This window comes from Prenolepis imparis, unplaced genomic scaffold (genome assembly GCF_030444845.1).
Source record: "Prenolepis imparis isolate NDT839.2.m4 unplaced genomic scaffold, iyPreImpa1.0 SCAF_3, whole genome shotgun sequence".
Lineage (NCBI taxonomy): Eukaryota > Metazoa > Arthropoda > Insecta > Hymenoptera > Formicidae > Prenolepis > Prenolepis imparis.
In genome coordinates, this window is record NW_028141161.1 from 3,555,726 (window position 1) to 3,583,135 (window position 27,410).

The 27,410-nt window shown below is 37.6% G+C and overlaps 1 pseudogene; it reads left to right on the plus strand.

Annotated features, from left to right (window-relative positions):
* Positions 1 to 711: 711 nt before the first annotated feature.
* On the plus strand, positions 712 to 27,264 carry LOC145934271 (uncharacterized; annotated as a pseudogene).
* Positions 27,265 to 27,410: the final 146 nt, after the last annotated feature.

Consider the following 27,410-nt stretch of genomic DNA (forward strand, 5'->3'; position numbering starts at 1 on the left):
AACAGAATTAATGAAGATATTATAACATTCATGAGATTATATATCAAGGAGATAAAATTCTTATCGATTAAGATGTAAATAGTTTATATGTCGAATATGTAAATTGTAAATTTGTTGCATTCGACTTTTTTTCCTCAAGGATATAATTTAAAAATTGTCCGCGCAGGATATAATTTGTTCAAAAAATTTTTTCATTGATAATAGCTTAAATATTTTGCATATGTCATATTCAATATTGGACGAAGATTCTGAATATTCTCGTATACGATTGAAAGATTACTATCCGTCGAATTATTTATTCGATAGCAATTTTTAATGATAAATAATTTTGAATGTACTTGTACACGTAAGCCCTTAGTTAATATCTCATTTTTTGAAATATTTAAATCTGATACATTCACCTGTGTGTATATACGTGAAAACGCACACATTTTCTCATAAAACAATACCTTTCTAGAAACGCGGATTGCAGTGATTTACAATCGGAAATTAATAAAATTAAACATTTCATATCTCAGAGAAAGTTTGGATGGATGAAACAATAAAATCCAAGAAAGACGCATTTCTCCGAGGATTGACTACGGGGCCAGCTAATCCAAGAGGAAAAGGCAAACGATTAATTGTTCTGCATATTGACAGTGCTGCTGGTTTCGTTCCTGGCGGGCTTCTATGTTTCGAATCGAAGAAAGATCGGGAGATTATCACGATGAAATGAATGGCGACTCATTTCTCGAATGGTTTAAAAATATTTTACCATCGCTAGACGACAATGCTGTTATTGCCATAGACAACGCTCCGTATCATTCTGTGAAATTGGAAAAACTGCCAAATACTTCCTGGAGAAAAGCCGAAATAATAGAATGGTTACAAAGTAAAGGAAAAAAAATAAAAAATACTATGGTAAAGGCCGAACTCTTGCAGATTGTTGCACTACAAAAAGATAAATTTGATAAATATGTCATAGATGAAATAGCAAAACAGGATAATAAAACGATTCTCAGATTACCTCCATATCACTGTGAACTTAATCCGATTGAAATGGTCTGGTCAATGGTTAAGGGATATGTTAAAAGTAATAATAACACTTTTAAAATTCAGGATGTAAAATGATTACTTGAACAAGGTATTGAGCGAGTAACAGCTGAGCATTGGAGTAATTTTATTAGGCACGTCTTCAAATTTTTTTTCTTATATTTATTAAAAATATTTATTCTATTTTAAATTCTATTTTAATTTTATTCTATTTTATTCTATTTTTAATTCTATTAAAAATTTTATTAGACACGTTAGAGATGAAGAGAAAAAGATATGGGAGATCGACCATATAGCTGATAGTATGATTGACAAGATATCTCCATTAATAATTAACATAGGCGAAACAACAACTTCTGATTCTGATGATAGCGATTAATCCATTATTCAATTAAATGTCGAAATTCTATAATTCTTTAATTCTTTAATTCTTTATTAAAAATATTTATTCTATTTTAAATGTTTAGTTTAGTATATTTTAAATGTTTATTAATTAAAAAATGCTTATTAAAATGTTTATTATTTTTAAAATGTTTAATAAAAATGTTATTATGTTTAATAAAAATGTTTATTAAAAAATGTCTCAATTTACTAAGCTGACAATGAGATAATAATCCGGGGTCCGAATGTGCCTGAGCGAACTAATACGGTACTGATTGTGAGTAGCGCCGCCACGCTCTCCCCACTTTGCCCGCCTATGCGCAGCAGCAGCACGTTCTCTCATATAGTCATGCATTGATTACTTTTTATTTCGATATTAATATTAATGACATAAAGGCAAATATGTTTTTTTGTTATAATGAACTGAACTTTTTTTATCATTTTGTGATAAAATAATCGTTAAAAGATAATTCGAATGCAAAATTAAACGACGATAAACATACTACGAAGATAAATAAAAAAGTAAAGGGACAAATAAAGAAAAACACATTTATTTTAACCTATGTGGAAAATTTACATATCATTTTTCGACATAATCCCCACCAACATCGATACATTTGATCCACTACTTAATAAGCTTCTATATTTCATCCTGGAAGAAAGATTTGGGTTGGATGCGTAGCCAGTTATGCACCACTGCAATGACCTTCTCATCCAAAGAAAATTTTTTTTCTCGTAGTATTTCTTTTCTTTTTTCTTTTCATCTTTTCGGTTTATTAAAAGAAGCACTACAAGGAAAAAATTTTTACTCTTTTATTTTTTTTACGCGGGGAAATCCTTATGGATCCCCTCCGATCTCCGAGAAAGTAGTGCCGAACTCTTACGGCGAAAACCCCGCGAATATCCTACTCGGATTTTGTTTGTGCGAGATACCCGGCACAATTTGCTCGCTTCGGGACACCACCGCATTCAATGCAACATTCTTGAATAGAATTGCAACGATTCGAATTGATAAAGATAGCAGATACACATTTTAAATCACAATTTGTCCTTAAAAAACCGACTTTTTTCAAATTGCGATAACTCAGCGAAAAATTATCGTATCGAGTTCCGCCAAAGCGCATTTTAAAGAGAAAAGTTCAAATTTTCACGTGCTTTTTATCCTATTGAGTTACGTCAACTGATTCACGCCGTGCATTTCAGGAAAGTGGACCTTCTATTCAGCAATTTTGCAGGTTCACATTCTATCATTTGTCATTGCAAAACTGATCATTCCACGTAATCGGCACTAAAATTTTCTCAAACTACAGACTTCAAGTTTCATTTTCGTTTTTTAAACACCTCGATAACATAATTATTAGCTGAGTTATAAATTCTTGAACTTTGACAATTTTTTATTACTTTTCAAGTGTATCGTTTTTCTTTTGGCCGAGTGTATAAAAAGACACAAGTAAAAAATGCTTATATTATTTAATTGCGAATTTGACACGTCTATACGTGAGCTATTCGCGTATACAATCGTAATACATTACATTAAAGATCATCTACGTGGGATAATCTCATGCCTCAATCATGATAGTCTTACATAACGTATGTTGGCTGCGAGATATACAATCTAATACAATCTATACTATCTATATAATTTATATACGAGGGTAAGTCAAAATGTAAAAGGACAAATAAAAAAAGCACATTTATTTTAACCTATGTAGAAAATTTACATATCATTTTTCGACATAATTCCCACCAACATCGATACACTTGATCCACCGCTTAACATGCTTCTGTATTCTATCCTGGAAGAAAGATTTGGGTTGGATGCGTAGCCAGTTATGCACCACTGTAATGATCTCCTCATCCGAAGAAAATTGTTTTCCTCGTAGTGCTTCTTTTAATGGACCGAAAAGATGAAAAGAAAAAAGAAAAAAAAGAAATACTACGAGAAAAAAAAATTTTCTTTGGTTGAAGAGGTCATTGCAGTAGTGCATAACTGGCTACGCACCCAACCCAAATCTTTCTTCCAGGATGGAATACAGAAGTTTGTTAAGCAGTGGATCAAGTGTATCGATGTTGGTGGGGATTATGTCGAAAAATGATATATAAATTTTCCATATAGGTTAAAATAAATGTGCTTTTTTTATTTGTCCCTTTACTTTTTGACTTACCCTCGTATATATCGTGTACTATTCGGCAATGATCATGAAAGGTTCGCGTGGAATACAAAGAACCTTTTTTTTCGTTTTTAATTAACGTTCGAAAATTTGCCATTTATTATGTGTATATATGTCGTAGGCAAATGGTTATTTTAGGAAAATAGCTTTTGACTAGACAGATGCTATCTGCCTAGTCAAATGACTTTCGCCCGTTTATTTGTGTTTAAATGCTATTTTCCCAGGCAAATAGCATTTGCCTGAACACTTTTCAGGAAAATGAAAATAAATTTTATTTTGGGTGTACTTCCGAATGACCCCTGCTTCCGATCGACCTGAAATTTTACAAATAAGTTGTTTTTGATGTAAAGAATAAAGTGCGTGTGCTCCCAACTTCGGGAAATGAAAAAATAAATTTATAACAGCACTTATCGACTAAAGCGTCTAATTTCCCGGGGGATAGTGGAGTCCTTCGCAGAGGGAGTGGAATACACTGCCTTCATGGAAAAAATGTATGGGTAACTTTCATATGTAATAACTCCGCGAAAAAAAATTGTACAAACTTTGCTTTTTTTTTAAATTTGTAGTAAAAAGTCCAGATTTTACGATAGTTATGATAAGATTTGCGAAAAAAATTTATTCCACCCCGTGGAGTGCGTCAAAGTACGCAATTTTTTAGAGACAAGACACGTCCTTACTTTTGAAGCAGTAGCGTACGGGGGGCAGGATAAATTAAAAATCTGACGAATGGTTTTTAAAGTAGAGACTTCAAGCTTAACAGTAAAACAAAAATTTTTCAAATACGATCATTTTTAGCGGAGTTATGCTTATTTGAAATTATCATTTTTAGCGGAGTTATGCTTATTTGAAATTATGCGAAATTTTGACTTAAAATACATATGCGTTAATTTTGTTGACGAGTGTATATATATGTACTTACACACACACAATTATATACAGATTATATATAGGGTGTTAAAAAAGTGTCGCATATGCTCAGCGCCATTCAATAGAGAATAAAATCTAAGAAAAAATGTCTAATACTATTTTTCGATGCAATGAATAATTTTGCCACAATTAATTATTGTAATCAGTCAATCAGCGCGGAGCTACAAAAGAAAGCCAGGGGCGGAGCGCGCGAAGTGAGAAAGGCGCCTACCGCGGTTATGCTCTCGTACCGAACGGAGAGGAAGTGCTTGCAATTTGTTTATTTATTTTACTCAACTTGTTTTTGATATGAGTAACAAAATAATTTACAGGAACAATCATCACGTAAAACATTTGCGTGATTCTGTATCACGATACAGACTTCGTTAATTTAATGAAATAATTTCTTTTTAATAAGCAAAATAATTAATTTTTAATAAACAAGATAATTATTAATTAGAATAATTATTTTGCAAGACCATTGAATCGTTAGGTAAGCAAATTTTACCTAAAAAATCAATTGCAAAAATTATCAAATTGATTTTGATTCCTCTTATTTTGGTTGCAATTATAACATTTATTTTGTTATGAAGCTCATTGTGCGCGTTATAGTATTAAATGTAAATTTTATTAGAATTTAGACATGTATGATTGCTCTTTTACAAGAAAAATATACTACTGCCAGGTATTCATTTTAAAAACCATTAAGTCAAAGTGCCATGCGACAATCGAATTTAAAGAAAAGCCTTCTACGCATTTCGCTTGAGTGTGTCTGCCTCATAAAATGTACCTTAGGTTTTATTTTTCAAAATTTCGACCGAAATTCGACCCTAACGAGAAAAATGTTTTGTAAATAGTTACGTGTTTTATAAATAGATTTAGCACTTTTTGTGTTTTGCTCGAGTGCGACATCCGGTCTTATCAAACTTAACAATTTTTTAACTTAAAATAAAATGCAGCCGCAGCGAGATAATTGATTATTATTAGTAACTTCGTTTTTTTTTGCTTATCGCATAAACTCTCTAATTAAAAATAAATTCTTTTATTAAATTAACGAAGTCTGTATCATGATACAGAATCACGCAAATGTTTTACGTGATGATTGTTCCTGTAAATTATTTTGTTACTCATATTAAAATCAAGTTGAGTATATAAAATAAATAAAATAAATAAACAAATTGCAAGCACTTTCTCTCCGCTCGGTACGAGAGCATAAGCGCGGTAGCCGCCGTAGCCTTTTTCACTTCGCGCGCTCCGCCCCTGGCTTTCTCTCGTAGCTCCTGATTGACTGATTACAATAATTAATTGCGGCGAAATTATTCATCGCATTAAAAAATAGTATTAGATCTTTTCTTAGATTTTCATTCTTCTTAGCATCCTGTATATATTTATATATACAGGGTGCCCTGATAAAAAAATTCGATAGAAAACAATAAGAACCGATACGATCTATAAAAAATCTTATTGTTTCCTATCGTATTCTATATTGTTTTACTTTTTAAATTTCGAAAAAAATATTGTTTCTTATCGTTTTTTTTCATTCTTTGTTAAAAACGGATTGAGTCGTTAGAATACGATAAAATTCTTATTGTGATATATTGTTTTTTATCGTTTTATTGGAATTCATCGATAAGAAATGATTGAAAATCTATTAGTAATCAATTGTATATTTAGAAAGTTTTAAGTTTTTTAACGTACAATTACGAAAAAAACCTATAATTTTTAATTTGCATCAATTATAAACGATTGAAAATGTATTTTATTGTAAAGTTACAACAAAAAACATATTCCTGATAAAAAAATCGATAGAAAACAATAGGAACCGATACGATTTGCAAAAAATGTTATTGTTTTCTATCGTTTTCTTTCATTTTCTGTTGAAAGCAGATTTAATCATTAGAATACGATAGAAATCTTACTCGCACAGAACAGTACATTGCAATTACAGTGCAGTAATGTTACAATCTTGTAAGTTGCATTGTAATACTGTAGGGGTAGGGACATTATAGGAACGTATAACTGTAATATTTTATGAAAAATATTACAGCAACATTCCAAAAATATTATAAAAAATAATATTCAGTAATCATTAGTTCCTTCATTTACCACTATGCGACGCACGATTCACTATCTATCTCGTAATTAAGTTTTAGTCAAAAGAATTATATAAAGTTGATGAAATTAGCTCTAAGGTATCATACTTGTCTCTTAACTTTAAATGTCGAGTAAATGCTAGATTTTACGCTTAATGTTATAACATCAGTATAAACTAGCATTTACTTATACTTAAAGTTAATAATTATAGAAATGTATATATTTAAACAAATTTATTTAAACGGAATAATATATATTTAAACAAATTATATTTAAACGGAATAATGAGACCAATCAATTGGTGTAAAGAAAACAAATAATTGTTTTTAAAAAAAAGTTTGTAATTTGCAACATACAGCTGTGTACTTTTTCTTAAAAACTACTATGTGCTTTCTTTATATTAATTGATTGATCTCGATTTTCTATGCATAAAAGTATTAAGGTAAGATTACCGAAAACTGAATAATTTATAAGATATTTTGTATTTTATGTCAAAATATTGTATCTTTCAAGCCTATAACTAAAAAAATACTTAACGGAAGAACATTTTATTATAGTGTTTTGGAAAACTTTCGAGATAAGCTACAAGAATATGTAAATGAAAAATAGGGAGTTCCATTTCAGAAATTGAAGATAACCTTTATGTGACCTTCGAATGACTATCCAAGGTCAAACAGATAGTACCATTTTATGTCCCCCTCGGTCATAAAACTTTTATCTGAAACATTTTCTAAAAAAACTTCCTCTTTTCAAGATATTTGCCTGTTAAAATTAAAAAAAACATTATATATACCGGGTATTCAAAATAAAGCGTTACAAATTTTTATCTCCAAAAATAGTTTCTAGAAAAAAATGTTTCAAATAAAAGTTGCAGTATTTCAAGGGGGTGATAAATTGATGTTATAGAAATGTTTGTAGGAGACGGTTTTCAAGGTTATTTTAAGGTCAACTTGATTTTTTAAAATGAAATTACCCTAAATATTTTATGTAAATAGATTCCTTATAACATTTTCTGCATAAAAAATAATAAGGATAAAATAGTCAAAAATCAAACGTATCTTGTTAAAATGTAAAATATCTTGTAAAATATTCAGTTTTCGGTAATCTTACTTTAATACTTTTATACACGGAATAATGAGACCAATCAATTAGTGTAAAGAAAACACATAGTTGCTTTTAAGAAAAAGTACGCAGCTGCATGTTGCAAATTACAAAAATTTTTTTAAAACAATTATCTGTTTTCTTTACATCAATTGATTGGTCTCATTATTCCGTGCATGAAAGTATTAAGGTAAGATCTGTAGGATCTCTGCATCTGCAGGAGATAATTTTGAACAGAATTTGTAATACTTTTATATAACTTTTAATAATTTATTAAATAAACAAGTTAAATTAAATATCTTTTTTCTTTCTTTTTTTAAATATTTACATTTACTTTTACTGGTTGTAGTTCTGTTAGGAAGCATTTTGGGACATATTTTTATTAGACAATTTTAACTCTAAATTCTAAATGACTTCAATAACACGCCCTTAATGTATGGACCTCGAGTCATGGGACACCCTGTATATATTTGCATATAATTATATAAAGATAATTATATGTATATTATTATATATAATATATATTTATATATAATTATATATGTTAATAATCTTTTTTCTACGTAGCCATAATTATGCTGCCTTAAGAAAGTTCTGCGTAGCTATAATTATGCTGCCTGAACGTAGTTCTGCCATAATTATAGCAATGCAGAAAGATTATTAACATATATGTATAATTATATATAAATATAGATTTAATATATAATAATATATAATTATCTTTATATAATAATATATAATTATCTTTATATAATTATATATAATTATCTTTATATAATTATATATATAAAATGATAAAAATTTATGTGACAGAAAAAAATAATATAAATAAAAAATAAGAAAATGACTTACTTGAATATTGATATCTTCTTACAATTAGAATGTATCCATATATTTATTGAATACTTTAACTCTTAATTAAATATCTAATAACATTTTCAACACTAAATAACATAACAAATAACACATATGACACACTGTGATGACACAAGTTATGTCTAAGCCGACCATATGGTCTTAAGTCCAACTGTAAGTTACTGTAAGTAATTAAGCTCTTTTTTATGAACGTATCTGAAAAGAGACAAAGATATAGTTTAACCGGAGGTTAAAGTTAACCAATGTTGGTGAAATTGGCCCTTAGTGTTGAAAATATTACGACGTTAGTGAAATTGGCCCTAAGATTCTCTATACGGATGCTCACACAAATCTTATTGATGAATCATTTTGCTTATTCTTACAATTAGTTTCACTCGGCAGCCAATGAGAGATCGTATAGACAAAATAAGGTAAATTGACAAAAGGGGACCCAGCCCCAATCACCTTGACCTTGACATATGTTGTCAAGGTCATAGGACTGAGTAACCTCCAACAAATTTTAGCCGTCGCTTGTTGTTTAATACAAAGTTATTAATAAAAAAAATTGCAAAGAAAATATAAAATATCAGAAACATATATGCACACACACACACACGCGCGCGCGCGCGCGCGCGGGGGGGTGAGTGCAAGGGGGCCTTTGCCCCCCCCCTGCCGCACCCTCGCGGCCGGTAGGGGATGCATTGTGAACAGTTCAATCATAATGGACACATCCTGTAAGTTGTAAAGCGAGGTCCACCCTGCCTACCGGCGGGGCGGGTGCGGGAGGGGGGCCGAAGGCCCCCCTTGCATCCCCCCGTGTGTGTGTGTGTGTTTAGTAAACTTTTTTAGATAAACGTATTGATGCTTTTTTTGAAATAATGAGCAAAATGTATTCAATAAATAATTAATTCATCATATTAATATGTTATTTTTGAACACTCTATATAAAAAATTGAATGTTTATTTAGGTATATGTATATAGGTATATAGTATAGGTAGAGCTATTTCTATGAACTCTGTCATCAAGTTTTTCACTGTTAGACTACGTACAAATTTTAATTTTTACAAATAATTTTTTATTAATAACTTTCTTCTTAAGAAGGAGCGACGGCTAAAATTTGTTGGAGGTTACTCAGGCCTATGACCTTGACAACATATGTCAAGGTCAAGGTGATTGGGGCTGGGTCCCCTTTTGTCAATATTTACCCAAAATAATATTAATTTTTCACTTTTTATTAACAAAATAAAAAACTTTACTTGATTACGAATAAAAAACTTATGTTCAAAAGATGATATAAAATTATGCGGTATTTATCGAGGATTAAGGTCACGACCGATCCGGATTCAATGAAACGCATATTTCCTCGTTTTCGCCAACTTATGGTTGGCAACAGTCGGGAGTAAAAACAGTATTTTGCAAAAAAGAAAGTGCAAACTTCAAGAAATGAAAATAAAAGGCGTGATAACACCTTAGAGCATATAGATATGGAGGCACAGATGTCTATACTAAACCTAGATCGCTAACTTCGGGTTTTGACGTATGAAAAGCTGTGTAAGGTTTATAGCCGAAATCGGAAATCCGGCTGGTCTCAGCTTTTTTGACAGAGTTAGCGATCTAGGTTTAGTATAGACATCTGTGTATGGAGGGAGAATACTGGTCTGAAAGTGTCCACAACATCTGTGCGAGAGAGAAAGGTATAAGTTCCTATTAGTCTTCTGTGTGCAAATGTTGTTTCCAAGCAACTGTTATTGCTATGCAGTTGTTACCTATTTTAAAAGAAATTTGGAGCTGTCATTCATGTCTGCCAATTTAGCGCACGCGTATAGAGAACGAATAGGAATTACTATACCTTTCTCTCTCGCACAATCTTGGGGACACTTTTATTTCCCGGAAAATATATACTATTTTCCTTCCATGTCTATATGCTCTAAGGATAACATTCGCTCGACATTGTTGCGAGAGTGTATACGAAGTAAATTATCGCCAATGCACTGCCACCATTGCATCCGCTGCGCTCCATACTTTCTACTGCGAGTTCTTTGCGTTATCGCGGCACAACGAAATCGCTAAAACGATCCTAAAATGCATGTCTGAAAAATTTACGCAATGAGCGGTAGTTTTTATAAAAATTTTATAAAATTTTTTCTTATAAATATTAAACGAGTTTTTAAGGATAGTATTTCTGAGACAAATTTTGAATTAAATTTCAACAAGCAAAGATATATAGTATAATAGAATTTTATTTTATGTTAAAAAAATTTTTAAATGTGTAATTTAAAATTTGTAGTTAATATGTATATTGAAGAAAATTTATATTTAATCTTTACTATATATTTAAACAAAAATCTACAAACTTTATAAAAAAAAACTAATGTGTAAATAATATATATCTGATAAATACACATCAAAAAATTATTTTATTATTATTATATAATTTATCCCTAAACTTGTATAATTGCGATATATTTTTGTTATAAAAATCGATAGTTTTCATCATTTTTTGCAATAAAGTTATCATCTCTTCTACTCTTTTTTAATTTTAATTTTCAGATTTTTATTTATCACCAATTGCAGCGTTATATATCTTTTGCATAAGAAACATAAAAATATAATAAAACAAAAATCTATAAAAACTTCAGAACATCGACGTAAAAAAATCAATGAAGATTTGTACAAAGTTTAATTTCTCAACCTCAGATCACGAGTGAATGATTATTCACAAGTTTACTTATGTTACTTTTTGACGAAAAAAAGACTCACAACTTTCGAGTTCACCGCTCATCCTCATCATTATTTATTTTCTCTCATGTCACTTTTATATACATACACGATTCGTAATGTACTTACCATGATTTTATCGCTGTGTCAATTATCGAGAAAAAAAATTTTTTTAAACATTTTAAAACAAACACATGCTTCACTCAAGAGAGCGTCGCAAAAGATGACTTCTTCGTCTGCGCGCAACCAAGAGCATTTATAGGATTTATTTGATTAACTGGGAGGACAAAACGTGCGGTCCAGCATTATTACCAGCATGAGATGTATGTACGAGGGAGGATGCTGTAATTCTATTTCTTCCACGCATATGCACAGGTGAGATTTGAAAAGGGGTGTTGGAAAGGAAAAGTGGAGGGAGATAAAAAATCAGAGGAAAAGACAGAAAAGGACATAAAGAGAAAGAAAAAGAAAAAAAGAGAGAGAAAGCGAGAGATTAAAGCATGAGAAGAACAAAATTATCGGTGATATTTCAATGATTCGACCGGACGATAGCCGAAAGATTTTATCTCCGATCCCGCTACCAAAAGTGACCCAAAGATAATTAGTTCGTAAGACTCAAGGACGACGTGCGTGATTAAAAAATAGAGAAATGTCAATATTGCATCCGAGTCGTCGATTAGTGCGAGTTTCTCGCGAGCGTCAAAGGAATGCGGATTCGGTAACGATGTGATAAATAGCGGCTCGTTGAAAAGAATTTTACGGCAAGGTCGTTATTCCGGTAGAATATGTAAAGTGTAGTCACGAATGTCTTAAGAATATATGTATCTTTTATGTAAAATTTATACTGTATATTATGAGTCAAAGGTCAAAGAGTCTAAGATCTGATTAGTGGTCACAACAATGTAATATAATATATTACATAGTAATTCATTCTTTTGAATCTAACTTTATTTAAAAAATTATATATTATGCTATTCGATTTTTATCTATCGTTTAATTTAAAATTTTAAACTTTATATAAGATCTACCAATTCTCGGTATACAATTAAAAGCTAATTGAATCAATTTGCATTTGATTACATGATAACATGTAATCTCTGATATAAGATATAACATTTCGCAATCGAATTTTTTATTGTGTCTTCTGTATAAAAAAAATGCTGAAACTTATTTCGCGATTCAATAAAATTAATTTAACACACATATATGTACCAAAATATCAATGGCATCAAGCGTTATTTTATATTCAGATTTTGCTATATATTAATTTAAAAAAGGAAAACGTATTACATAAATAGGGTGAATTTTTTAACGCGTTACAAACTTATATCTCGGAAACAAAGCATTTCAGAGAAAAATGTTTTATACAAAAGTTTTTTACTTTGAAGGAGACAGGTGTCATTAGTAAGAGGGTGTCATTAATTTGACCTTGGAAAGTCGTTTGAAAATCACATAAAATAACCTTCAATTTCTTAAATGGAAACCCCCATTTTTCAATGCATATTCTTGTAGCTTACTTCGAGAGTTTTTCAAAATACAATAATAAAAGTATTTTTCTCTTAAGTACTTTTTGAGTTATAAGGTTTGAAGTTAACAATTTTTTGACATAAAATGTAAAAATATCTTGTAAAATCTTCAGTTTTCGATAATCTTACCTTACTACTTTTATGTACGGAATAATGAGAGCAATCAATTGGTGCAAAGAAAACAGATAATTGTTTAAAGAAAAAGTATGTGATTGCAACATGTAGCTGCGTACTTTTTCTTAAAACATGGCCGGCAACTTATATATGGAGTGTGGGATTCTTCCACACTCGGATTAATCTGAGTGTGGAAATTCCACACTCGGAATTTGACCAATTTGTTCCAAAATTATTAATGAATTGCGACGAGAGCTACCGCCATGAACTGTAACATTATATGGTAGAGGTAGATAAAAAATTAAAGACGAAAGGCTCCATTTTGTTAAAATTTGTTACAGTTTTTTTTTTTTGCTACCCCCTCCCCCCCCTCCCATCTAACCTAACCGATAGCAGAACTCCACACTCGGAATTAAGTTGCCGGCCCTGAAAGCAACTATGTGTTCTTTGTCAACATCAATTGATTGGTCTTATTCCGTGCATAAAAGTATTAATCTAAGATTACCGAAAACTGAATATTTTACAAGATATTTTGTATTTTGTGTCAAAAAATACTGTAAACTTCAAGCATCATAATTTGAAAAACACTGAATAAAAATATAGTGTTTTGAAAAGTTCTCGAAATAAGTTACAAGAATATGTAATGGAAAATGAGGGTTTCCATTTAAGAAATTAAAGATGACCTTTACGTGACCTTCAAACGACTATCCAAGGGTACACACAAAACAATGGCACCTTTTCATATCTCCCTTCGAGTCAAAAAACTTTTGTATAAAACATTTTTCTCTAAAATGCTTTGTTTCCGAGATATAAGTTTTTAATGCGTAAAAAAATTCACGCTGTATATAAGTACATCGATAAATACTATTCGATAATTAACGCAACGATAAACTTTGCAGTTGTGTTGTGCAATAGTTTTTTTCGCACGTTTTAAGCTTTAAGACTAATTTAAAATAATTCAAAGATGATAAAAATACGTGTGAGCTTACGCACTCGTAACTTCATAAACAATTGATTGTCTGAAGTCTAAAACAACATTTGACATATTTTGCTATCGCAAATGTCGCTTACTGTTCTATTACATGTATGACTATTATACACTTCTATCCAGCCTGTCAGTATAAATAGAACTGATTGTGAGGCAAATCCGATCGAATTTAACGATCGTCGATTTAAATAGCGAGGGTAACCGGTATGTATATTTGTGACTTATTCTGATATTATTAACATTTGAATATTACGCAAAAGTATTATAGACTCCGCATGATGTAACACTAATCGATTTACGAGCGCTGGATTGATGAAAACTGTTAACAAAATTTTGATAGTCTTTCAATAATTTCTCGCAGCATCATGAAAATGTGACTGTAATCGTTGTGAACTAAATATTTAATATAATAAAAATTATTTAACATTAAGAATTTAAAGGCTCCTCTATATTAAATATAAATTGAGAATTAAATAGGCTATATAGGAGCCGTACGCGGATTTCGGTGCGTTGATTCCAACGAAATTTAATTTTTCGTTGGAATTAAATACTTGTGCACAGGGCACAATTATTTAATATTTAGTACTTATTTAATAATTAATTTAGCTTAAACACAATATCGCATATATTTTTCTTCTATACATTTTTTCTCTTGATTATATAAATGAGATAAAAATATATGAGATTACTTGATACATTTGAACTTACTTACGACTCGATATTTCGTATTATACCTACGTGCAATGTGATAAAATTTTGTTAATGCAATAAATCCTATTTTTTATCTATGTTTGTTAACAGAATTTTTCTGATATATTTTGGGATTGTGACAAAAAAATTTATTTATTTATTTATTTATTTTTGTTTTTAACATAAAGTCGAGAGGTTCCGGCTTTGTTTCTATATGTACTTCAATCATAGAAAAGTATTTATTATTCTATTTAACCAATAAAAAGAAAAGGGTGCAGAAAAATATTGTTCTGTCGGTAAGGATCAGCATCCCCTTAATAACATTAAATTAATTAAATTATTAATATAATTGATAAAAATTTAATTACTAATAATTAAACGACTAATTTAATTGATAATAAATATATTTATACTTTTATAAAATGTATCGGTCTTAATAAAATTAAATTTTTCGCCGATTTTATGGATTCTAGTCGCCAATTTTCAAAAAAGTTTAACTGCTTATATAAGTAGACATATATAGCTACGATTTAAAACTAAAAAAATTTTTTTAATAACAAGTTTATAACTTTTTATTCAAAGAATTAAAATTATTTTTTAGTTTTTTGTAACTTTCGCCGCCATATTGGGTCTTCCATTTTAAATTTTCAAAAAAGTCTGACTGCTTATAAAAGTAGATATAAATAGCTACGATTTAAGGTCAAAATAATTTTTTTAACAACACATTTATAATTTTTTATTTAAAAAATAAGAAATTGTGTTTTAATTTTTCGTAACTTTCACTGCCATATTAAGTCTACCAATTTGAATTTTCAAAAAAGCCAGATTGCTAATGAAACTAAACATATAAAGCTACAATTTAAGTCTTGAAAGAAATTTTTTGATTAGTTTATAGTAATTTAATGCAAATTTTACGCCCTAATTTTAGTTACGGCCTCCGAGACATCAATTTTTATGCACAGAGCTGCAACTTTCGGATCATTCGATTGTTGATTGGAATTCCTTTTGCCGAGAAGTAAGTATATATATACATTGCAACGGACTTTTCCTTCCAGTGCCGCGCAACTTCGTCACTTTTCTCGGTATCTCTACACACAAAAATTCGACAGATTGCTTGGGCGCCAGGTACGGTCAGGCCGCACCACTCAAAATAACGCGATAATTGATTCTACGATAGTGACGGCTTAAGCTCGGTAACTCAGTTTCTTAATTGGCAGAGGGGCGGGATTCTTAATGCGGGGAATCGTACTCGGGGCTTCGGAGAGAAGGAGAGTCATTAAATCGACACACTGACATATTTAAATAAAAGTTATATAAATATATTTCATATTAGTAAATTGATTGCAGTTTCACAATACGTATTTACGGCCTCGTGACTCGGTAGATCCTCGACACTCGAGGTGTTACAACACAATTATTGTTCGATATTTATCGCTACCGAGGGGAACATATCCCGGATTATATTTCAATCGAGGAGGCGGGGGAGAAAGACATTTCCCAAATTATAAGACTCAAATACTCGACACAAGACAATCAGAGACGAAATTCGATAAATAATTGAACTAACATTTATACACAAAATTCTGGACTGTCGACTCGGTACGGCTCTCCACGGAGAGAGAGAGGCTGCGCAGTTCTTACGTTAATGGCGAATCTCGGTACGGGCCTCGCGTTTCGTACACTCCCGAGTGCTCGGTAACGAAAGTAGTTAACATTGACATCAATAACAATTCTAACCGTGTTACTAGAGACGCGAGTCCCCGCCGAGTTCGCTCTTACCGAGACTTTGAAGTGGTGGCCTTACAATAATTTGTCGTCCGTCGGTGTCGCACGTGGTTCGCACGCCGCAGTCTCGTCGAACAGTGTACGACTCTGGGCTCACGGCACGCCGGTAGCCTGCGTCGGTGGCGCTGTGCGCGCCGCCTATAATCGATCCTGGATCCTCTGTCGACGATAGTCGATCCTTGTGAACCTCGTTGCCCCGGTATTTTCGAAATGGCTCTCGGTATTTTTCGGAATGTTGGTGCGGATAATGTGGCTGCTCGCTGCACGTTCCGAATAATTGTTCCTCTCCTTCTCCACTGGCTGTTGACTTGCGGGGAAACCCGCCGAGAGGTGATCAGTCTCCGACGGTTCCGCTTTCCTCGGAACGGTGCCGGCGGCCCCACTGGAGCAGCCATCCCTGTCTCGGGATGTTGGTACCTTTTGATGGGCTCCTCCGCTTAATTCCGTCCGCTATCCGAGGCTGTAAAACGTATCCGGCAGTAACGGGTCCTTACGTATTTATTCTATTTATAGACACTAAATACCTTACTTTTCCTTGTTATTCGGCGTCCCCGAGCGCACCGCTTCCACCCAGGTCGTCCATTCTTGCTGCCAATTTCCGCCATCCCACGATGGCTGCTCCCTTCGATACATCCGAGCCTTCTTTGACCACTCACTTCCACTCGGTAAATCTATTGGACTTAATTAACTAAAGGCGAGTCGACGAAGAAAAGTTCGTCGCTCGCCGACCCAAAATTCGCCCTCTCTCTCGACCCTTCCTCGGCCGGGCCGTGCCGGCCCTGTGACGGGCGTTAAAAACGTCACGTCACAACTCCCCCCCTCCCGGGGAGGACCGAGGCGGTCTTGGACACCGACGCACGTCGATGACCACCAATCCGAAGCCAAAACACCAATTTCACCAGGACGTCCAAAACGTCATCTGAACTAAGCGCTCTCCCCACTTCTCTCCGGGAGCTCCCTGTACCGTCTAAGTCCCTACACTTACTATACAGAAATTCTAGAGCACGACCATTCTTATTCAAACGAGTCAGGAGGGTCTAGGGTTAAACACAACATCGGCATAATCTCTATTTATTGCGTCTCCGCTTATCTTGTACAAATGATACATATAAAAATAAAAAAAAGGTAGGAGACTTATATACAAGGAGAAAGAAAAAAAACAAAAAAAAAACCTATCAGTACCCTTAGGTGATCACAGCCGAGCGATAAAAGACAAAAAAAAAAAAAAAAAACAACGGCTTAGACTAGCGGGGGTGGATACGAAACAAAAAAAAACAAAACAAACACGCAAAAAGCAAACAAAACAAAAAAAAAAAAAACTCTCGCGAGTGGGCCGCTCCTTCTAGCACCAGGAGGGGTAGGGGGTGGGACGCGACTCTCGTCGACGGCCATTTCGTTCCTCGGCTTGGGTCTTCCGCGGGCCTCGGTCGTCCTGCGATGGAGCGTCCGGCTCATACGAGGGGCCGCACCGTGGGCAGGAGCGCACCGTCTCCCCGACGCGCCCGCACCCGTAGCAAAAATCAGCCCGTCGCGGCTGTGGACAGGCTGCCATTCGGTGGCGGCCGCCACAGTTCCAGCAGCCGCGCGGTAGCTCCTCGGTAATCGGCACACGGACCCCTCTGTCTCGCTCCCTCGGTATGGTGGCCGGTCTAGTCGGATCCGTCTGCGTGGCCCGCTCTGTGGACCCCGGGGGACCCGCCTGAGTGGCTCGATCCCTTAGGGAGGGCCAGTCCGTTTGGACTGCCCTCTCCCTGGTCCACGGCATCACGGGGATCTGCAGCCCCACGCTGCGACTCTCCGGGCGGCCGCGGATTTCCGGCCCTGATCGGGCGGTTTGCGTGCCCGTTTCCCTGGTGGATGGGAACGTCCGCACTACTGCCCCTCGCGTAGTCACCCGCAGATCCCGGATCGTCTCTCCGACGTCCGCTACGTCGCTCCAGAACTCGGGGCAGTTCTCCGCGATGTACGCCACGAGGTGGTCGTACCTCCCCAAAAAGCGCTGCCACACGACCCGGGCGGGATCCATTTCGAGAAAAGCTAGTTGGGGTCAGGGGTGTGATATGGTTTAAGATCTTGAATATGGATTTTGCCTACGATCGACCCGTCTAGGCGAGTCAACTCGTAGACTACGGAGGATAGTTTCCTGCCGATCCGGAAGGGACCCTCGAATTTAGGTGCCAGTTTCGCCGCGAAGTTATGCGCGGCGGAAGACAGAACGTGCTGTTTTTTCAGTACGAGCTCCCCCGTACGGAAAACGCGGGGCCGGCGCCGCAGATTATAATACGACGCTTGCCTTTGGTGTGCCCCCTCTAAATTCTCGGTAACCCATTCCTGTATCGCTTGGAGGCGGTTCATTCTATCGGCCCAAGCCGCGGGGTCTGCTGCTTCGACCTGAGTCATACTGTTACCTCGGTCTCGCAACCTTGCCCTCGGTACTAATTCCCGCCCCAGATTCAAAAAGGCCGGCGATGTTCCTATCGAGGAATGCACGGCTGTGTTATAGGCAAATCTAAAATCAGCAATATGTTTATCCCATTCTCTATGGTCTCTTTCGATAAACGCGACGATCATAGTTTTTAAAATTCGATTCACTCTCTCTACTGGGTTCGCTTGAGGGTGATACGGGGGAACTGTCGTGTGAGTTATCTTATGATTGTCGGCGAAATCCTTTATTATTCTATTCACAAACTCGGTACCGTTATCCGTTAATAGAAATTTTGGCGTCCCCCATCGCGAAATTACTAGATCTTCGAGAACCTCCCTTATTTTCGATCCGTTCGCCGATCTAAGCGTCTTACATTCTATCCACTTGGTGAATAGATCTTGAATCACCAAGAGATACTGAAATCCCGATTTACTCCGGGGTAACGGTCCCATAATATCCGCTGCGACTATCGTCCACGGCGCTTCCGGGATCCGCCTACCCATAAGTCCCGCAGGGTTGGCTTGCTCGACCTTAGTCCTCTGGCACGTATCGCATCTCTTTACGTATTTGACTACGTCTCGAAACATTTGCGGCCAATAGTACGATACTGCCAGACGCTGATAAGTTTTATCGATACCGAGGTGTCCGGATTGGGGAACATCGTGCGCTTCGTGTAACGCTTCCCCCCTCAATTCGCAAGGTAATACCAGCTTCCACCTATCCAAATCCTCCACTATCTCTGAAATAACCGGTTTCGATCTTAGGAAATATAATCGCTCGTCTAGGACTCTCCACTGATTGTATCGCTCCGGCTCTTGTACTACCTGTACGTACCGTCGCTTGTACCATTTCTCTTTACTCTCGGTATCCGGGATATCGACGATTTCGGCCGGCGCGATCAAAGCGACATTAACTTCCCCCTCGTGGCTTCGCGATAAGGCGTCAGGCACATGGTGTAGTGCGCCTTTCCTATGTACGATCTCGTAGTCGTATTCTAGTAACTCGAGGGCCCACCTCGCTAGCCTGCCCGTGGGGTTTTTTAAATTATGGAGCCATCTCAAACTACTGTGGTCGGTTATGACTGTGAACCGGTAGCCCTCTAGATACGGTCTAAATTTCTTAATGGACCACACCACGGCTAGACACTCCTGCTCGGTAACAGAGTACTTTTTCTCGGGGTCCGCGAGGGCTCGACTCGCGAAAGCGATCACTCTCTCCCCCTCCCCAAAAGATTGCGTCAAAACAGCTCCTACTCCTACCGAGCTGGCGTCTGTTTGTAACACGAAAGGTTTTTCGAAATCCGGGCATGCCAAAACCGGGGCCGTTGTGAGGTGTTCTTTAATAGATTGCACCGCGTTAGACTGCTCTATCCCCCACTCCCATCGCTTATTTTTCTTAAGTAGGCGGGTCAAAGGTTCCGTAATCGTGGCTAACTGGGGTATGAATCTGCGGTACCAAGAGGCCATTCCTAGGAAACGTCTGAGTTGTCGGATGTTTCTCGGTATCGGGAACTCTAAAACGGGTTGCGTCTTTTCCGGATCCACTGTGAGTCCCTCCCTTTGAACGATAAAACCAAGGTACCTTACTTGGGACTTGCAGAACTCACACTTCTCCGGATTGATGGTCAAACCCGCGGCTGTTATTTTTGTCAAGACTCGCTTCAACCAAACTAAATGTTCTTCAAAAGTAGGAGTCGCGATAACTATATCATCCAAATACGCGAACGCGAATGGTTCCATCTCCGGACCGATTAATTTATCTAACAATCTCTGAAACGTGGCCGGGGCTCCGGTGAGCCCGTACGGCATCCGTTTGAATTGATACAGCCCCTTACCCGGGACGCTGAACGCGGTGACTTCCCTACTTCCTTTCGCTAAAGGGATCTGAAAGTAGGCCTGACTGAGATCGAGAGTCGAAATGTAACGGGCCGCCCGTAGTTTGTCCAAAATACTATTCATGTTAGGCAGAGGGTAGGCGTCTTTTTTCGAGATCTCGTTTACCTTTCTAAAATCTAGACAGAATCGGTACTTCCCGTTAGACTTCTTCACCATCACCACCGGGTTTGACCATTCACTGAACGAAGGCTCGATTATACCCGCGCGTAACATCTTATCTACTTCTTCGCGGATGGCCTCCTGTATTCGCGGCGAAACTACATAGCAACGTTGTTTGACCGGTCTATTAGATCCGGTGTCGATACAGTGTTCTGTAAGTGACGTTACCCCGGGAGTTTCGCTCGGTATCGGAACAGTCTCTTTTAAAAATTCGTCTAACTTTTCTCGTTGGGTGATGGTGAGTTCGGGTAGTCCGCTGCACGTATAATTGGTTCCCTCGGTAGAATCGAACTGATGGCGGACGGTAGGTTGCCGCGAAAAGAACCACTCGGATCTTGCCAAATCTAACCCTATGCCGAATTTGCACAAAAAATCCATCCCGACAATACAGGAAACTGCCAGATCCGGTAGCAACCCTACCATAAGTTTATGCTCGACGTCGCCTAACCGGAGGGGTACTTCGCAAATTTCGCCGATTCGCGCTATCTGACCGTTTGCTGTCCTTATTTTTCCGTCTTGGTATCGCGACACGGGCATTTTGAGAGATCTAATCAATTGAATGCCTTTACTCCCGAAGAGTGTTCTACTAGAACCGGAATCTACCAGGGCGGTCAACGGGTTTCCTCGTATTTGTATATTAAAATATTGCAATGGCGGAAACTCGGTATCGTCTAACGTAACGTACGACTGAATGCTTGCTGAATTTACATTTTCGCGGGTCTTCTCCACCGGAGTCGTTAGGACCCGTTCTACCGACTCCCGCTTCCGTTTCCCGAACATTGAGGACAGGTACGCAGCGTGTGTTGTTTCTTTCCACACCGATAGCAGTGGAGATTTCGCGCCTGCCTACAGTCTCGCGATCGGTGTCCCTTCCCCTCACAGTTCCAGCATTTTAATTCGGCTAACCGATTATTATCCGCGGCGGAAGTTGAGGGTCTCGGCTCGGAATTGGCGTCTGATATTACGTTCGCGGAGGGCCTCCCTCCCGTCTCGGTAGCCCCGCCCTTCTTTCCTTGATGTTTCGGTACGGATATTCCTGACGCGGTAATCGTCTTAGAATTTTTCGAGGATCGCGGGGTTGCGCGATAGGCAAGCTCCGGGAAAATAGAACGCGTCGCGACTGGTAGCTTGTCTAGATCGTAGCATTCTTCTACCTGAGAGGCCAACGTTTCCAACGAGCGAAAGTCGTAAATCTCGGTACGGCGTACCGCGACGCGCAATCTCGGTAGCATATTTCGGTGGGCGTAGTTTAGTTGCTCGCCTAGATTCCATGTGGGGTCTAGGCGTTCGAATAAAGCCTGCATACAGGTTATATAATCCGCCACCGGCTCATCTTCCCCCTGTTTCCGGCGCATGATTTCATCCCTTAACATGAACTGAAAATTTGGACAACCGAAACGCGAACGCCATGCGGCCTCGAAGGCTCCCCAAGTATGCCAAAGATGTCGATTCAATCGGAACCAGTGGGCCGCGGTGCCCGATAGAAAGAATGGCAGACACTTAAAAATTTCTTCATCGTCTAAAGGAATTAATTGACGACCCTGCTCTATTTTAATTAGGAAAGCTTCCGCTTCCCCATCCCGGGCCCCGGAGAAATTGAGGTTCCACTTCCTCATAATATTATACGCGTCCATTGCCGTATTTGCCCTACCGCGAAGTAGTCGTGGGTTAAGGGCCCTTCGCAACTCTGGAGGTGTCGGGACCTCCACTCGGGTCAGGGGTCGTCTCGGTATCTGCCTAGGCTCCCCCCCGATCGCCCCCTCTTCCTCTTTCTGTTCGTCATCGGAGGAATTATCGGATATCTCGGGGGTAGATACGTGTTCCTTCCCGGCTAAGTTCGCGGCCTCGAATCTAAGCAGTCTACTCCGGAGGGTGGGGAGAATCCCTTTTACTGATAATCCCCTTCCCGCGAGCTCCCTCTTCAGTTCGTCTACCTTGAGAGCGCATATCCATCCCAGGCTCTCTTTAGTGGTCATTATTGCGAAATATCGCGAAAGAAAGAAATATTGTCGATATTCAACGCGTATCTCTCGTTAATAAACCCCGCGCGGACGCCACCGAGCGATAAGAACCAGTACACTCTAAATATTCTTCCGCCCCGCGAGATCGTCGAGTTCTGATTCTCACATAAATATTACCTCCCTATTCTTCGACCTCCCAATCCAACGCGACCCAATACACATCAAATTCCGTAACCGCGATCTCAATCGTTCCGTTTCAAAATATAGAGAGACAACTCCTTTGTCTCGAGCGTCTTAATATTACGGGAGTATCCTTGGTGATTCATTCAAGGACTCTCGATAACTCACACATATAATATCTAAAAGAAAATATTATGCCTAACCATTCCAATGTATCCGATAAAGTCGGAAGGTTCACGAAACGATACGCGCGGGGACACTCCGAAAGGGGAAAAAAAAAAAAAATATATCAGGAGAAAAGAAAATATATCACCCGAAAGAATCCTTCGATCCCACTTCGTTATTCTAAATATTCTATTACTAAAGATAAGATTCATATAACAGAGAAAAAAAAAAATTATTGAATGAAAAGATGCAGCGTTATTCCAAACAGAAAATAGAACTGAAGCGAGAGGGAAAGAAAAAAAAAGTATATATATATCCCTTAATTACCCTGTCCCCGTTAGGCGAACATTCCCGCCGAAAATTATTTTCCCAATACTATACAATCGTAATGACTTTACTCGAATCCTCTTCATTACACACCGAGTCTCAAAGAGACATATAAGGACACACAATATTATGGTCGGTAACCGATACGCGGTGTTTACCGTGCCGCGCGCGAGCTTCAAAGGAATGCGTGCTCGAGCCCGCGCAGCGGTTCTCCGCCTCGAGGGAGAAACAATGTATACGCGATGGCACTCTAAATTCGGGGTTTATTCGTCTCGGCAAGAACCGTTTCACAGGGAAATCCTTTTCCCAGCTCAAAATATATTAATTAACTAAATACAGACGAAAAAAAAAAAATACACATAAATAACAGAGGGAAAAAAAAAATTATGTGGAAACAATAAGGCAACGAAAAATGTTCGGGGAATATGGAACGGCTGTGCGATGGCGATAGCCAACACAAAGAAATCTCCTATCTCTCTCCTGACTCCTCTCCTTATCTCCGTCGCTTAAACCGAGTCTCAAATTTCTCAATTAATCGAGGAGAAAGAGAAAAAAAAAATAATTATCCCTCTCGGGCCCCACGTTGGGCGCCAAATTTGCAACGGACTTTTCCTTCCAGTGCCGCGCAACTTCGTCACTTTTCTCGGTATCTCTACACACAAAAATTCGACAGATTGCTTGGGCGCCAGGTACGGTCAGGCCGCACCACTCAAAATAACGCGATAATTGATTCTACGATAGTGACGGCTTAAGCTCGGTAACTCAGTTTCTTAATTGGCAGAGGGGCGGGATTCTTAATGCGGGGAATCGTACTCGGGGCTTCGGAGAGAAGGAGAGTCATTAAATCGACACACTGACATATTTAAATAAAAGTTATATAAATATATTTCATATTAGTAAATTGATTGCAGTTTCACAATACGTATTTACGGCCTCGTGACTCGGTAGATCCTCGACACTCGAGGTGTTACAACACAATTATTGTTCGATATTTATCGCTACCGAGGGGAACATATCCCGGATTATATTTCAATCGAGGAGGCGGGGGAGAAAGACATTTCCCAAATTATAAGACTCAAATACTCGACACAAGACAATCAGAGACGAAATTCGATAAATAATTGAACTAACATTTATACACAAAATTCTGGACTGTCGACTCGGTACGGCTCTCCACGGAGAGAGAGAGGCTGCGCAGTTCTTACGTTAATGGCGAATCTCGGTACGGGCCTCGCGTTTCGTACACTCCCGAGTGCTCGGTAACGAAAGTAGTTAACATTGACATCAATAACAATTCTAACCGTGTTACTAGAGACGCGAGTCCCCGCCGAGTTCGCTCTTACCGAGACTTTGAAGTGGTGGCCTTACAATAATTTGTCGTCCGTCGGTGTCGCACGTGGTTCGCACGCCGCAGTCTCGTCGAACAGTGTACGACTCTGGGCTCACGGCACGCCGGTAGCCTGCGTCGGTGGCGCTGTGCGCGCCGCCTATAATCGATCCTGGATCCTCTGTCGACGATAGTCGATCCTTGTGAACCTCGTTGCCCCGGTATTTTCGAAATGGCTCTCGGTATTTTTCGGAATGTTGGTGCGGATAATGTGGCTGCTCGCTGCACGTTCCGAATAATTGTTCCTCTCCTTCTCCACTGGCTGTTGACTTGCGGGGAAACCCGCCGAGAGGTGATCAGTCTCCGACGGTTCCGCTTTCCTCGGAACGGTGCCGGCGGCCCCACTGGAGCAGCCATCCCTGTCTCGGGATGTTGGTACCTTTTGATGGGCTCCTCCGCTTAATTCCGTCCGCTATCCGAGGCTGTAAAACGTATCCGGCAGTAACGGGTCCTTACGTATTTATTCTATTTATAGACACTAAATACCTTACTTTTCCTTGTTATTCGGCGTCCCCGAGCGCACCGCTTCCACCCAGGTCGTCCATTCTTGCTGCCAATTTCCGCCATCCCACGATGGCTGCTCCCTTCGATACATCCGAGCCTTCTTTGACCACTCACTTCCACTCGGTAAATCTATTGGACTTAATTAACTAAAGGCGAGTCGACGAAGAAAAGTTCGTCGCTCGCCGACCCAAAATTCGCCCTCTCTCTCGACCCTTCCTCGGCCGGGCCGTGCCGGCCCTGTGACGGGCGTTAAAAACGTCACGTCACAACATATATATGTATATATATATATATATACAGGGTGTCCCATAATTCGCGAACCACCCGTCAGTTGCAGGTAGAGCATGTTGAACTGAATAGAAAAGTCCTCTACCATTTTGCGATTTTCGCAATAATTAATGAGAAATAAATTAAAGAAGATCAGCCAAATCGCGTGACGACGGCGAGAAAAGACAGCCCAGTTTCATATCGTTACTAAGCATGCGGCGAAAAAAAACAGTATAATGTTACACGGTTGCTAAGCGCGCGATGAAGCGGGGTGGAGCGCTTTACAAAAGACAGTAACTACATACGAGTAGCGCTAACTCTGGACCCCCGAGTGGGCTGTCTCTTCTCGCTGCACGCTTATCATCGCTCGAATTGGCTGATTTTCTTTAATTTATTTCTCATTAATTATTGAGAAAATCGCAAAATGGTAGAGGACTTTTTTACTCAGTTTAACCTACTCTACCTGCAACTGACGGGTGGTTCGCGAATTATGGGACACCCTGTATATATATAATATATACCGGGTGTCCCATTTTAAAGGACCCACTCAAATATCTCAGAAACACTGCGTTAAATCAAAAAATGTTTCCTACAAAAGTTGTAGGGTTTCGAGGGGGACATAACATAGTAATATTCATATGACCTTGGGCGGCGTCTCCAAGGTCAAGTGAAGGTGAGAATAAATTTTTTAAATGGAAACCCATATTTTTTATTATAACATCTTTTTCTACTAATTAATTTGAACAACTTTTATCTGAAGCATTTTTTAATTTTCTTCAAAATTCATTCTCACCTTCACTTAAGGTTAACCTTCACTAATCTTGGAGACGTCGCCCAAGGTCAAATGAATATTACTATGTTATGTCCCCCTCGAAACCCTACAACTTTGTAGGAAACATTTTTCGATTTAACGCAGTGTTTCTGACAATGAGATATTTGAGTGGGTCCTTTAAAATGGGACACCTGGTATATATAATATATATAATATATTTAATATATTTAATACATTAAATATAAATATGTCAAATATATTTAGTAAATTTATGATGTTAAAATTATATAGGTTTGCATATATTGGGGGGAAAAAAATTTCCCAAAACTTGGAGGTCCAAATATAATTGTGGAAATCGACGAAGTAAAAATCGGTAAAAGGAAATACAACTGTGGCCGAATAATCGAAGGAAAGTGGATCTTCGATGGATACGAACGCGAAATTCAGGAAATATATTTCTTGTACCAGTTCCGGATCGCACTGAAGGAACATTATTAAATATTATTAAAGAGTGGATCCTACCTGGGACGACGATAATGTCAGATTGTTGGAAGTCTTACAATTGTTTAAACAATGAAGGCTTCCAACATTTAACAGTTAATCATTCTCTAAATTTCGTCGACCCATGTACTGGTAAGTACAGATATTTTAAACATATAAAATCTTATACATTTTTTATTCATGCAACTATAATATATTTAAGAAAAAAAATTAAGGAATATTATATAGAAATATTAAGACAACTTTTTCATTTTTTAGGAGCTCACACTCAACATATTGAACGCGTTTGGAGAGAGGTAAGAGCTAATATTCCACGGTACGGAACGCGTACTACGCACTTAGTGGGATATCTACGTTAAACTATCATCAGTAGAAATTTCAATGCATTTTTTTGTTTTCTTTGTATATGTAAAAGTTATATGTATGTATATAGTTTTAGAGTAGTAGACAGACGTTTCCTCGTAAAGCTATATCGACAACTCGTCGTCCTCGGTAGTCTCATCTT